Below are 14988 nucleotides of genomic sequence, written 5' to 3'. Positions count from 1 at the left end.
AGGGAAGAAAGTATTTCAGGAGTCGGTGGTCAACAGCGCAAATGAAGCGGATCCAAGAGGACACGGGTGGAAGTGCCCGTTGCTGCAAGATGGGAAAAGAGCTGCAGCTGGAGTCCCTGGCACTCAGGCCAGCGAGCAGAGCGCCGACAGGGAGGGAGGGCTGGTGCAGACACTGGGGGCTCACGCCTCAGGAAGGGCCCTGGGCTGGTCTCTGGCGTAGTGACCAGGTGGAGCAGATAACAAGGCAACTTCTCACACAGCAGAAAAGAGACGAGGCAGATCAAGTATCTTGACCTACAGTTCCCTCCAGACCTCCTCAGGCCACTGGACTGCAGAATTCAAAAAGAACCCGTTTAACACACAAGAGGAATCAAAAAGGATCCTCCTTAATTATGCAAATGCAACATATAGATAAAACTCTCTCATTCAAAGATGGAAAGAAAATGGCCAATTTGAGACCTATGAAGAGATTCAGAAACATAAACGAACTACAAGAAACATAAAGAAAATTTTAATAAACATCTGATTTTTTTCTCAATAAAACTCAATAAAGCATTGATTATGCAAAAAGGTGATGAATAAAGGAGCCAGAATTTCACTAGCAAGTTTAAAATTTTATTATAAACTCTATTAATTGGTACAGGCTAGCTACTGAAACATGCAAGAAAAAAAAGTCTCCAAAATTTTAGTGGCTTAACATAATGGAAGTTTGTTGCTTGACTATGAAACAGCAGAATGCAGGTATTTGTCAGATGGTCTTCCACACGGTGAAGAACCCAGACCTTTTCCCTCTGGGGGTTACAAGAATCGGAGCTTTCCATTCTCCCTCCAAATAGTCTGTAATTGTAATGCAATACCAATGGAATCTGCTACCATTTTTGGAACTTGACAACGTAATTCTAATGTTCGTTTCAAAGGAATAAAATCTTGAAAATATTATTTGAAAAAATAACATTAATGATTGGGTACTTGACCTCCAGAAATTAATATAAAGCTGCAATGATTTTCTTCGTTTTATTTTTTTAACTTTTTATTTTTCAATAATTATAAATTCACAGGAAGTTGTAAAGACAGCACAGAAAGGTCTTGGGTCCCCTTCACCCAATTTTCCCTAAAGCTCAAACCACGGATTTGACATTGTACAACAGGATGTGTGTGGTGCTACCCCTTTCTATCATGTGTGTGGATTTGTGTAACCACCACAGCAATCCAGACACAGAACTTCTTCATCATAACAAAGATCTCCCTCGAGTTCACTTCTTTCCCACCACACTCACCTCCCCCTCCTTGCCCCTATCTCTAATTCCTGGCAACCACTAATGTGTTTTCCATCTATATATAATTTTGTCACTTTGAGAATGTTGAGGAAATTGAATCATACATTATGTGACCTTTTGAGATTGGCTTTTCTCATTCAGCATAGCGCCCTTGAAATCCACCCAAGCTGTTGCACTGTACAATAGTTTACTCCTTTTCATTGTTGAGTAGTATTCCACGGTATGGATCTATCAGAGTTTGTTTTACCATTCACCTAGTGAAGGAAATTTGGTTATTTCCAGTTTTTGGTAATTACAAATAAAGCAGTTATGAACAATCATGTACATGCTGTTGTGTGTGTGTGTGTGTGTGTGTGTGTTTGTAAACACAGGTTTTCATTTCTCTGGGATAAACGCCAAAGATGCAATTGCTGGGTAGTACCGTAGTTGGGTGTTTAGATTTTTAGGAAACCCCTAAACTGTTTTCCAGACTGGCTGTACTATTTTACATTCTCACCAGCAATGTGTGAGAGATCTAATTTCTTTGCATTTGGTATTGTCACTATTTTTTATTTGAGCTGTTATATTAGGTATGTAGTGATATCTCATCTTGGTCTTAATTTGCAATTCTTTAGTGGCTAGTGATGACGTTGAAAATACTTTCATGTGCTTCTACACTTATTCGAGTGTATATGCACTTTGGTGAAATGATTTTTCATGTCTTTGTCCATTTTCTAATTGGGTTGTTTTCAGTTTTTTCTTTTTACTGTTGAGTTTGAGAGTTATTTATATATTCTAGCTACAAACTCTTCACTGAATACGTGGTTTGCAAATATTTTCTCCCAGTCTGTAGCTTGTCTTTTTATCCTCCAAAATGGGTCTTTTGCCGAGCAAAAGTTTTCAATTTTGATTAAATCCAATTTTTCCTTTCATGAATTGTGCTTTGGGTGTCATGTCTAACAACTCTTCACCAAGCCCTATTCCCAAATATTTTCTCCTATGTTATCCTCCAGAAGTTTTTTAGTTTTATATTTTGCATGTAGATCTGTGATCCATTTTGAGCTGTTTTTTGTATAAGCTGTGTAGTTTAGGTGGGGAGTCTTTTCCCTTTCTTTGGATTATGGATAGCCACTTGCTCCAGCACCATTTGGTGAGACTACCCTTTCTCCAATGAATTGTTCTTGCCTCTTTATTAAAATCAGTGATATCTGTGTGGGGGTATTTCTGGATTCTCTATTCTGTTCCATGGATCTATATGTCTATCCTTCTGCCCAGAAAACACAATCTTGATTATTTTATTATATAGTAAGTCTTGAAATTGGATAACATGATTCCTCTCCACTTATTCCTCTTCAGAATTATTTTAGTGTTCTAGTTTCTTTGCCTTTACATATAAATTTTAGAATAATTTTTTCTATGTCTATAAACAATTTTGCTGGGATTCTGATAGGAATTACATTAAACCTTTTATATAAATTTGGGGGAAATTGACCTCGTCACTATGTCGAGTCTTCCAATCTATGAATAGAGAATATCATTCCATTTATTTAGATCTTTTAAAAGTTTATTTCATCAGCATTTTGTTTTTTTCAGCATACAAGTCCTATGCATGTTTTGCTAGATTTATCTCTAAGTATTTTTTTAGTTATAAACTCTATTTTTAATTTCAGTTACCATGTGTGTGTGTTACACACACACAAAGTGATTTTTGTATGTTGGTCCTATATCATTTAACCTTGCTGAACTCACTTATTCGTTCTAAGAGGCTTTTTTGTAAATTTCTTGGAATTTTCTATGTGGATCATCATAACATCAGCAAATAGGGACAGCTTTACATCTTCCTTTCCAACTGACTGCTTTTTATTTTATTTTCTTGACTTATTTGATCAGCTAGAATTTCCGTTTTCTTACTACGTTCAGTAGCAGTGGTTATAGTGGGCATCCTCCCCTCGTTCCCAGTCTTAAGGGGGAAACAGTCTTAAACCATAAAGTTTGATGTTGGCTGTAGGTTTTTTATGGGTGTTCTTTATCAAATTGAGGAAGTTCCTCTCTATTTCTGGTTTCCTGAGAGTTTTTGTCATGAATGGGTTTGGAGTTTGTTAAGTGTTTTTACCGTATCAACCAACATGGTCATATTGCTTCTTTAGCCTTTCAACGTGGTGGGTTACATTGATTGATCTTTTAATTTTTTTTAATTTAAAGATTGGCATGTGAGCTAACAACTGTTGCCAATCTTTTTTTTTTCTATTCTCCCCAAAGCCCCCCAGTACATAGTTGTATATTCTAGTTGTGAGTGCCTCTGGTTGTGCTATGTGGGACACGGCCTCAGCATGGCTTGATGAGTGGTGCCATGTCCGCGCCCAGGATCCAAACCAGCGAAACCCTGGGCCACCAAAGCGGAGCGCGTGAACTTAACCACTCGGCCATGGGGCCGGCCCCTGATTGATTTTTGAGTATTGAACCAGCCTTGCATCCCTGGAGCAAACTCCACTTGGTGACAGTATATAGTTCTTTTTATATGTTGCTGAATTCTATTTGCTAATATTTTGTTAAGAATGTTTACATCTATATTCATGAGGGATGTTTGTCTGTAGTTTTCTTTTTTGTACTGTTATTGTCAGGTTTTGTAAATGAGTTGGGAGGGGTTTTCTCATTTTCTATTTTCTGGAAAAGATTGGGTACAATTAGTGGTAATTCTTCCTTAGATATTTGGTCGACTTCTCCAATGAAATATCTGTCTGAGATTTATTTTTCAGGAGGTTTATAATTACAAATTCAATTTCCTCAATAGTTATAGGCTATTTGAATTATCCATTTAATACTGGGTGAGTGGTGGTAGTTTGTATTTTTCAAGGAGTTGGTGCCTTTCCTCCAAGTTGTCAAATTCACATGTGTACAGTTGCTCGTAGTGCTCTGTTATTATCTTCTCCATGTCTACAGCGTCTGCAGTGATATCTCCTGTTTCATTCCCAGTGTTAGTAATTTGTGTCTTCTCTTTTTTTTTTCTTTTTGCTGAGGAAGATTCACCCTGGGCTAACATCAGTTGCCAATCTTCCTCTTTTTGCCTGAGGAAGAGTCATCCTGAGCTAAGCTGTGCCAATCTTCCTCTATTTTGTATGTGAGTTGTTGCCACAGCATGGCTGATGAGTGGTGTAGGTCCACACCCTGGATCCAAACCTGCGAACCTGGGTTGCTGAAGCGGAATGAGCTGAACTTAGCCCCTAGGCCACAGGGCTGGCCCTGTGTCTTCTCTTTGTATGTCTCCTCCAGTCTTGCTGAGGTATGCCAATTTTATTCATCTTATCAAAGAACCAGCTTTTTGATTCTCTATTTTTTTTGTTTCCAATTTCACTGATTTATGCTTTTTATTATTTTCTTCCTTCTGCTAGCTTTGGGTTTATTTTCCTCTTCTTTTTTACGTTCTTAAAGTCCAAGCTTAGATTATTGATTTGAGACTTCCTCTTTTCTAATGCGTGCCTTTAGTACTGTAAGTTTCTCTCTCAGCACTGCTTTGGCTGTGTCTCACAAATTTTGTTATAATGTATGTTCATTGTCATTCAGTTCAATGTCACTTTTTAAACTTTCCTTGAGAGCTCTCCTTTGACTCATGGATTATTTAGAAGTGTGTTCGTGATGCTTCAAGCATCGGAGATTTTTCTGTTATCTTTCTATTCTTGATTTCTAATTTGAGTCCATTGTAGCTAGAGAATAGATTCTGAATAATTTCAATTCTTTTAAATTTGTGTGATCTGTATTATGGCCCAGGAGATAGTCTATCTTGGTGTGTGTTCTGTGGGCACTGGGAAAGAACGTGCATTCTGCTGTTTTAGGTGGCGTGTTCTATAAATCTCAACTAGATCCTGCTGGTTGATGGTGCAGTTAAGTTCTTTCACATCATTGTTGATTTTCTGTCTACTTGTTCCATCAGTTTTTGGAAGAAAGGTGTTAAGTCTCCAGCTGTACTCATGGATCTGTTTTGTTGTCATTTCAGTTCTCAGTTTTTCCTTTGCGTATTTTCCATTTCTGGCATATGGTGCCTACACATTTAGGATTGCTCGATCTTCCTGGCAGACTGACCCTTTAATCATCACATGATTTTCCTCTCCATCCCTGGTAATTTCTTCTGCTCTGAAGTCTACTTTATCTGACATTATCGTAGCTCCTCCTGCCTGTCTGGATTAGTGCTGAATGATATACCCTTTCCCATCCTTTCACTCTCAACTTGCACATATCATTAGGTTTGAAGTGAGTTTCTTGCAGACAGCATCAATTTGGGTCATTATTTTCTTTTTGTTTTCAACTGTTCTGTCCTTAATTGTGTATTTAGATCATTTGCTTTTAACATAATTTTAATTATTGATATGTTAAGGATTGAGTATGCTATTTTACTTTTATTTTGTCGTCTGTTTATCTCTTTTTTTCATTTTTCTGTTTTCTTTTTCCTGCTCTCCTGTGATAGTTGAGCATTTTTTTAGGATTCCATTTGATTTGTCTACAATTTTTTTTTATTTTTGAGGAAGATTAACCTTGAGCTAACTACTGCCGGTCCTCCTCTTTTTTGCTGAGGAAGCCTGGCCCTGAGCTAACATCTGTGCCCATTTTTCTCTTCTTTATACGTGGGATGCCTACCACAGCATGGCATGCCAAGCAGCGCCATGTCCGCACCTGGGATCTGAACTGGCAAACTCCGGGCCGTCAAGAAGCGGAACGTGCGAACTTAACCACTGCACCACCGAGCTGACCCCTACAATAGTTTTTAATGTCTCTCTTTATACAGCTTTGATAGTTGTTTCTTTAGTTATTACATTTTATATACATAACTTATACTGTTTACTATTCATGTTGCCCTTGACCAATTCTGATGAAGTGCAGAAATCTTCTCTCTCCTTACATCCCTTTACTCTCCCCCATTTATAATATAATTTTCTTGAATATTTCCTCTACATACATTGAGAACCATATTAGACAGTGTCACAGCTTTTTGCTTCAACTGTCAAAAAACATGATTTGGAAAACCTAAAAGGAGGAAAAAAATGTATTGTGTTTGCCTATATTTTTGCTTCCGTATGCTTTCTGATATTTTCAGTCTCTCTTTTATTCTTTCCTTTATGTTCAGATAACTTCATTAAAGCCATTGTTTTAGGGTAGATCTACTGGTGACAAATTCTCTTAGCTCTCTTTCATTTCATAATGTCTTGATTTTCTCTTTATTCCTGAGAAATATTTTCTCTGCATATAGAATTCTGGGTTGACTGTTTTTCCTCTTCCTTTCAATATATGAGAATTATTGCGCCACATCCTTCTGACCTCTGTGGTTTCTGAAGAGAAATCTACCGTCATTCAAATTGCTTTTCCCCTATGGCTAATGCGTCATTTCTTCCAGTCTGCTTTTAAAAATGTTTCTGTCTTTAGTTTTTAGAAGTTTGACTATAATGTGTCTTGCAGTGGATTTCTTGCATCTACTCATTTATTCCTCTTTTTTTTGCCAATTTGGTAAGTTTTTAGCCATTATGTTTTCAAGTACTTTTGCACTCCCATTCTCTTTCTCGTCTCCTGGGACTTACATCTATTGTTATAGTCCTGCATGTCCCTGAGGCTGTGTCCTTTTTTTTTTTCTAAGTCAACTTTTCTGTCCATTGTTTGGACTGGATATTTCTATTGTCCTGTCTTCAAGTTCTCTGATTCTGTCTTCTCTCCTCTCAATTCTGCTGTTGAGCCCATCTGTTCAGTTTTACATTTTGGTTACTGTATATTTTAGTTCTAAAAGTTCCATTTGGTTCTCCTTTATATCTTATATTTCTTTGCTGAGGTATCCTATTGTCTTGTTGTAACTTTCTGTGTTCTTGGTATGATGAGTGATTTTTTTATTGAGACCAGGATATTTGGTATCATGTTATAATACTGTATCTTATTTAAATCCTTCTCCGACACCATTCTGGTGAGTGAAGGGGGTGCCACCTTACTTTTTCCACATGAGTGGGCTTGGAAGGTCTAGCTTCTCCACTCAGCCTCCACTGACATCTGGGGACCAGGGGATGGGTTTCTTTTACTGTTGGGTGGGGGTGGGAGTTGAGGCTCCTATTAGATCCCCCCTGACACAGCAAAAAGAGGGTAGAACCCCTCATTAGTACTTCCCATGTGGCCTCCGCTCACTTCATGGGGAGGGGGTTGGGTCACCTTGTTACCACTGAGTGGTGATGAAGTCCTGACTCTCTGCTGGGCTTCTTCTGACCCCACCTGGCAGGAGCATTAGGGCATCCTGTCAGAACCTGGCCATGATGAAAGTCTGGGTTCTCCACTTGGTCTTTGCTGGAGGATGGCATGTGTAGCCCCAGGTTTTCTCTGTGGTGTTTGGCTGGAGTGAGTCATTATGGTCTAAAAGTTTTCCATCTTGCAAGATATACCCTTTCCTGGTCCCTGGCTGGAGAGAACAGGCTTTTGTTGGGGTCTTTTTTTTCTGCACCTGTTGGTGTTTCATGGTTACTGATTTCTTCACTTCCAAGTATGGAATATATGAGGAAAAAAGAAAATTCAGAGGACTCACCAGCATGTTGTTGCTTGGATCTTGAGACCCCTAGCCAGTCCACCTTCCTTGCATCTTTGAGAGTCTTCTTATGTTTCTTTTGTATACAATATCCAGGATTTTTAGTTGTACTTAGCAGGAGGAATAGGAAGATGTATGTTTACTCCATCTTCTTGGAAGTGGATGTCCAAGCTATAATAATTAAACAGTGTAAAATGTGGAAGTGTTAAATATAACAGGAATAAACAGAGCAGTCAAATAGATAAAAACTACTTTAAAAAACAGAATTCTTTAGCAAGCATTGAGAAATTATCTACCTAACTGGAAAAAGCAGAATTATATCTCTGCACATATAATAATTCAAAATACATTCCAGATAGATTAATTGTAGAATTAATTAATTTTTAAAGTACTGCTATATATGGGAAGAACATAAGCACATTATATAATCAGATAGTAATAAATTTGTAATATTCTACACACAAATGATGGCTGTCTAAAATACAAATAATTCTTATAAATCATTAAGAGAAATATGAGTACTATAGTTAAGAAGCAATTACAAAAAGGCTCAAAGAGATCATTTGCATAAAGAACATAGTAGCTAACAAATATGGAAAAATGCTCGCCTTCTCAAGTAATTGGAGAAATGAAAATGAAACAAATTAATTCCTTTGGGTTTTGGTTTGGTTTAGTTTGGCTCCTTTTGGGCCCTTTAAATAAAATGAAAGTAACAAAACTTCAGGCGGGTGCTCTGAGCTAGGTACTAACTGATAAAACCAATTGTGGTGGGAACCACATTAACACGACCTTCTTGGCAGAAGATTTTCCAATAAGTATCAAAAGTCACAAAGATCATGATTCCTTTTGACCAAATCATTCCATTTTGGAGAATTTATCCCAAGAGAAAGAAGATTAACATAAAGATTCATGGACAAGAGAGCTAATAATGTACGTATTAACAATAGTAAAAAGTAGTATAAGACTAAAGATCCCAACAATGAACAATTGGTTAAATAAATATTGGCATATCCACAGAAAAGAAAACCATATGTTTATTATAAACCATGTTGTACAAGAATATTTAATGCCATGGAAAAAATGCTCATAATTCATCACCAAGTAAAAAACAAAAAGCATATTACAAAGCAGATTAGATACTGATGCTATTTTAATAGGTTAAAATGTTTATAGAAATGGCATATTAAGAAAACACATTGAAATATCAGCACTTGAAATTTAAGTATTGGAACTATGATTAATTTTTATTTTTCATCTTTATATTTTTCTCTTTTCAAAATGTCTTTTTAAAAGCATGCTTTTACATTTAAAATAAAACAATAAGTGGATATTCGGGATCTCTATTTCTTGGAGACAATTTCCACTGCTTAGTGCTGTCATCTGAGAGGCAAGCTCTTTTTAGCTTTTTACTCTGCCATCCGTAGCATTTTGGTTTTCTTTTTTAAGCTTGTTGCTTCATTGTTACAAGATGGCTGTTGCACCTCCAGGAATCACGTCAACACTCCAGGTAGATAGAAGGAGGAAAAGAGTCCATCGATACCCTCTTCTTATCAGGACTCTTTCCCAGAAACCCCCTTCAGCAGACTTGCTTACATCTCACATGGCCAACCTAAACTCAAGGAGAGCCAAGGAATAAGTAAACAAATTTCCAGACCCTAGAGTAGATGATGGCAAGAGAGAAGGGCCTAGAAATGGATGCCGAGTCAGCCAACTGCAGTTTGTACATTGTATTTTTATGTAGAAAATTAAAAGCATATTTTGTAGAGTACAGCAATCGAATGTAGTGACAACCAAAATATGCAAGAATTGTGTTTTGCAGGCCCTGTAGAAAGCATCTGTGACATCTGACCATTAAAAGGAGTTAGGGGATGTACTTTCAAACTATTCAGGCTCTGATCCCTACATTGCAGGGGTGTGACACTATAAATTGTATGTCTTAATACTGAGAAAAGATTAGAAGGTCGATGTCGAGTACACATATCTCTACCATAAACTCTCTCGCAGGCACGTTGTGGATGCGACAGGGAGAGCGCTTTCAAGCTGGGTTTGGTTACATGAAACCTGAGTCAGCCGTGCAACGACTGCAAAAACATCATCAAAAAGCAGGATTGGTTGTACAACTGAAGGTAGCAAGCTGTTGGACAAAGAGCAAAGCCTGGGGTTCAGGAGATCTGAGGGTTCCATCACTCTCTGCTGCTAACAGCTGTGTGCCCGGGGACACATAATTAACGTTGACCAACTTCGGTCTCCTAATCTGTAAGCTCAGGGAGTGTGCAGAAAGGACTTAAGCACTCTGCTTAAGCACTCCGAACACAAGATGACTATATCCTATTATAATTGATATATTCTGAAAATTAACAACTGAACAGGTAATGAATCACACTAAACTTCTCACGGTGAGCTGACAGAAAGGAACACAGAGAGATCCAGAGGAACAGAGATGTGAGGAATCATTGGCTCCATGTCAGCTGCCATCATTCATGGTAGATGGTACAATCCACAGGGGAAATACAGCAGATATAAACCCTGAGAACCCAAGAGAACTCTATTGACATTATTTTTGTTCAGTTGGAGCAAGGGCTTAGCAATGCGATTTATTGAGCCCACTCAACTTAAGATTTGGAGTCCTTATTGATTTCGTTTCACTAACTAAAAAGAAGACACCTCAATAGTGAAACCAACAACAATGGTCAGGAAGCTGTCACTGGTAGTTACTAAAATCCTTCAGTCCAGGAATCAGAGGCCATATAAGGAACCCTACATTGGTACCATCAGATGTATCAACCTTCAGGTTCAGATGAAAGCGATGGCTGTGATGGAGTTGGAATTCTCACTCCATCACTTAGAGCTATGCAATAGTCAGCAAGTTACTTAACCTCTCTGTTCCTCCATCTCTCATCTGTAAATTGGGGGACAATAATGTACCCAATCCTAGAACTGAGTAAAATTTAAAAATTTTAGTCCAATGTCTAGTCTGTAGATTATTATTATCAGAGAGGTAAGTTTTAATTCTTCAAGTAAGACAATGAAGTTGCAGCTAAGCTTATAAACTGTTATGTACTTAGTAACTTGTGGTGGATTTCTTAATTTGGGGAATAGAGTTTCTCTATGCAGAAATGTACAGAAATGGCAAAAGTAGGAAGTTTCCCATGAAGTTTGGGGAAGTTTTTAATAAAACACATTCCAGAGAATATGTACAATTTGGCAGAGAGTTGTTGCCTGATGCAGCTCAGGTACCTCTGCTCCCTGGAAGAAGGCACAGAACAAAAGAGATAGAAGATCTCGACAGAGCAGGCGTAGAAATATGTCTTTGGATTTGGCTTGGACTATGCCTTTCAATAAAAAATGATAATTTAACTGGATATGGTCATGGAAATAGAATTGGAAGGGTTTGCGACTATTGTTGATTCCTACTTCTCTGGTTGGAAGCCTCTCCTGGATCCTTAACAGATGGTCCACTTCCAGTCCCTTAATATGGAGTGTTAAAATAGACCTTCAGATCAGTGGGGAAAGATTGGGTTGTTCATTAAATAGTGTTGAAACAGCTGGCTAACTGTGTGGAAAAACAAAGTTAGAACCCAATTTCAAACCAAAATAAACCACAGATGGGTTAAATATTTAGAGAAATAAAGAAACATGAAAATTTCAGAGGAAAGACAGGTAAATAGCAACAGACCTATATTATGAGAAAAGGCTTTATGACTATAGTACTTACAGCAGAAATTATAATGGGAAACATGACTGTTGCTTGCATTAAAAAACTTAAAATGTCCCTTTATAAAAAATACCATAGACAAAATAAGGAAAACAGTAACTTAAGGAAAATAAGTTCAATATATCAGGTTAAAGGGTTACTATCTTAAATAGAGAAAGAGATTTTATAGGTGAATTAGGAAAAAGATGCTGTGTCCCCTTCTTCTCTACCCACCCTAATGTAGTAGTGACTATAAACAGGATATTTTAAAAAGAAGAAAGACATATGGCTAATAGATGTGAAGAAAATTCAGCCCCACATGTAGCCAGCTACTTTTCATCTATCAAATTGTCAAGGATGAAAAGCAACAACACTCCCTGTTAGAGAAAGCCTTGGGCAGGAATATGCAGTTATGTACATGAATGCTGGCGATGTAAATACACAAGAACTTTTTGGAGAGCTGGTGGGCCATGTAGATAATTTTTTAGAGAAAAGTCATTGACAACTTCTAATAGTTATCCTTAGAAAATTATCGATGCCTAGAGATTTAGATCAAGGATGCCCATTGCAGCATAATTGGCACTCTCAATATAGAAAGTTGAGACATCTGTCATCTGGGGCTGGTTCATACAGTCACGCATCACTTAATGATGAGGATACGTTCTGAGAAATGCATTGTTAGGCGATTTCATTGTTTTGAGGACATCACAGGGCGAACTTACACAAACCTAGATGGTATAGCCTGTCACACACCTAGGCTATATGGTACTAATCTTATGGGACCACTGTTGTATATGCTCTGTCATTAACCAAAACGTCATTTTGTGGTGCATAACTGTAATTAAGACTTAGTTTCCATGATGGAATACTATGAAACCTTTTTTTAAAAAGTAATATGTCGATACAGAATGACATCACAATTTTAAATAAAACACGAGCATAGTATAAGTCATTTATATCAAAATTCTCTATCTTGCTGTGTTTAGTATTTTTAACTTGCATCATGAAAGAATATTAATAAATGGCTGAAAATAAGTATCCCCTCCCCAGGCCAGTACTCCTCAGGACTGTCAAGGTCACGAAAAACAAGAAATGACTAAGAAACTGCTGCAGACCTGAGGAGGCTGGGAAGATGTGACAGCTAAATGCAGCGTGGTGTCCTGTGCTGGATCCTGCGACAGAGGACGTCAACAGAAAACTGATGAAATCCAAATGCAGTCTGGAGTTTAGTTAAGAATAATGCACCAACGTCAATTCCTTGGTTTTGACAATGCACCACAATAATGTAAGGTGTGAACAATGGAGGAAACTGGGTAAGGGGCATGCGGGAACTCTCTTTATTGCACTATCCTTGCAGCTGTTATGAAAATCCAAAATTATCCCCAAATAAAAAGTTTACTCAAAATATCGAGACATTTTTTCAAAAGGTATATACCTGAGGAGTTAGATTGGGGTAAGAGACCTAAAGACTTTCAGATTCAATGTGTATAATTGTTTACAATGACTATTCACATTATACAATGAAGGATAAACTTATTTAAAAATAAAATGATATTATAGAAGCATATTTATGAAAATCAAATAATAAGAAAAAACAAATTATAATATAGCAATGATCCTATTTAAATATTTTTTAAGTTGGTGATTTGTTTTTGCTTATTTTTATATTCTAATTTTAAAACAAACATGTATTACTTATAGGATAAAAAATAATTAAAGTTTAAAACATTCCTGAAGGAAGGCATCGGTCAGGTGCAATTCTCAGACCTCTGGTGTTGTGAGTTGGAACCAGGGGTTTCTTGGTCGTGTACCTGTGCCTTAAAACATTGGCATCACAGAAACTTTGTCTCTTTCTTCTGTGATACATTTAAATAAATATATCTTTACTTTATGACCCAACATATCTTGTCTCTGCTCATGTCAGTCCATTCAAGACAGAAAGGTATAGATGAGAATCTTGATAGAAATAAAAAGAAAAAGAGAGAGAGCGAGAGAAAGTAATTTAACAGCACGAAACATTATTTCTTGCTGGGTTGGTTATTTATAATACGATTTTCAGAGAAAATGACAGCAGCTGATAAGAGAAAATACAGAATCACTAAACTTAAACACTGCTGTTGGAAAACTGAAGACAAAATGTAAATAACCATTTTGCCTATTTCATGTTTATCACATAATCATAGCACTACCATATTTGGAATAAATAGCTTAGTATTTGAATGCAGATGTAACTGATATTTATTGTAATATTTTGGACATGTATCCACATAATGCAATCTTTTCATATGCTTGTCTTACCCAGAAATGAATTTGCTGGATGGCTTCCAGGCTGTAATTTGGATCTATAAGAATGTAAATACCACATAATTGAGTTCCCAGCAGCTTTTAAGCTCATGGAGATTAAGCAAAGCAGATGAAGGCGACTTCAGAGGCCCTAGTGACACAACTGCCCACGTCACTTCCCCCCTCCTCCGCCGTGGGCCTCACATTCTCTTGGGCCATATTTCAAATTTTATTTCTGTGATTCTCACAGACTTTATGGGTTTCAAGAGCCTTCCTCACAAACATAATGACTTATCCTCTGAGGGTTGCCTACAAGTCATCTGGTAATTATAAAGCAGTACATATAAGTGTGAGTTGGAACCAGGGGTTTCTTGGTCGTGTACCTGTGCCTTAAACATTGGTGAAAATGTAAGATTTCACAGGATATCAAAAGAGAGGCACCTTGGAACATAGATACCCGGGCACTTGAAAGGCTTGCCAAGGTAGGTGGAACATCTAACGTTAGGCTTGAAGGATGAGCAGTCATTTTTCAGGTGAACTGGAGATCAGGAAGAAGAAACAGTGTTCCAGGCAAAGGCAACTGCATTTGCAAAAGCCAGGCAGGAGATAGGATAGAGCCTGAAGGAACTGGACAGAGCAATGGAGCATAGAGTGTTAGAGGGAGGGGTGATGGCTGGGCCAGAGCGGGAGGAGTGGCCCCATCATGAAGGGCCTTGAAAGCCATATTAAGGAGGTTGGATTTTATCCCAAGGGTTTTATGTGCTGAATTGCATCCCCTCCTTCCAAAATTCATACATTGAAGCTCTAATGCTCAGTAGTTCAGAATGTGACTGTATTTGGAGAGAGGGTACGTAAAGAGGTAATTAAGTTAAAATGAAGTCCTTAAAGTCAGCTCTAATCCAACATGGCTGATGTCCTTATAAGAAGAGGAAGAGACACGAGGGCTGGGCACACAGAGGAAAGATCACGGGAAGATGCAAGGAGAAGACAGACGTCTACAAGCCAAGGAGAGAGGCCTCGGAGTGAAACCAAGTCAACCTTGATCTGGGATTTCCAGCCTTCAGAACTGTGAGAAATAAATACTTGTTGTTGAAGTTACCCAGTCTGTGGTACTTTGTTACTGAAGCCCAAGCAAGCTCCTACTAAAGCAGGTAGGAGGAAACTGGTTAGATTTACCATTCTGAAAAATCCTTCAAGCTGATGGACAGAAG

The 14988-nt window shown here is 37.8% G+C and overlaps 1 long non-coding RNA gene across 1 annotated transcript in view; it reads left to right on the top strand.

Annotated features, from left to right (window-relative positions):
• LOC124246283 (uncharacterized) overlaps positions 1–12971 on the top strand; it is a 47670-nt gene extending 34699 nt beyond the window's left edge. Inside the window, exon 3 of the long non-coding RNA XR_006890458.1 lies at positions 12545–12971. This is a non-coding gene — a long non-coding RNA (uncharacterized LOC124246283). The remainder of the gene's footprint in view (positions 1–12544) is intronic.
• The last annotated feature ends 2017 nt before the right edge of the window (positions 12972–14988 follow it).

Source organism: Equus quagga, chromosome 11 (assembly GCF_021613505.1).
Source record: "Equus quagga isolate Etosha38 chromosome 11, UCLA_HA_Equagga_1.0, whole genome shotgun sequence".
Taxonomy (NCBI): Eukaryota; Metazoa; Chordata; class Mammalia; order Perissodactyla; family Equidae; genus Equus; species Equus quagga.
The sequence above is the reverse complement of the archived record's forward strand: the minus strand, read 5'-3'. Positions and strand labels throughout refer to the sequence as shown.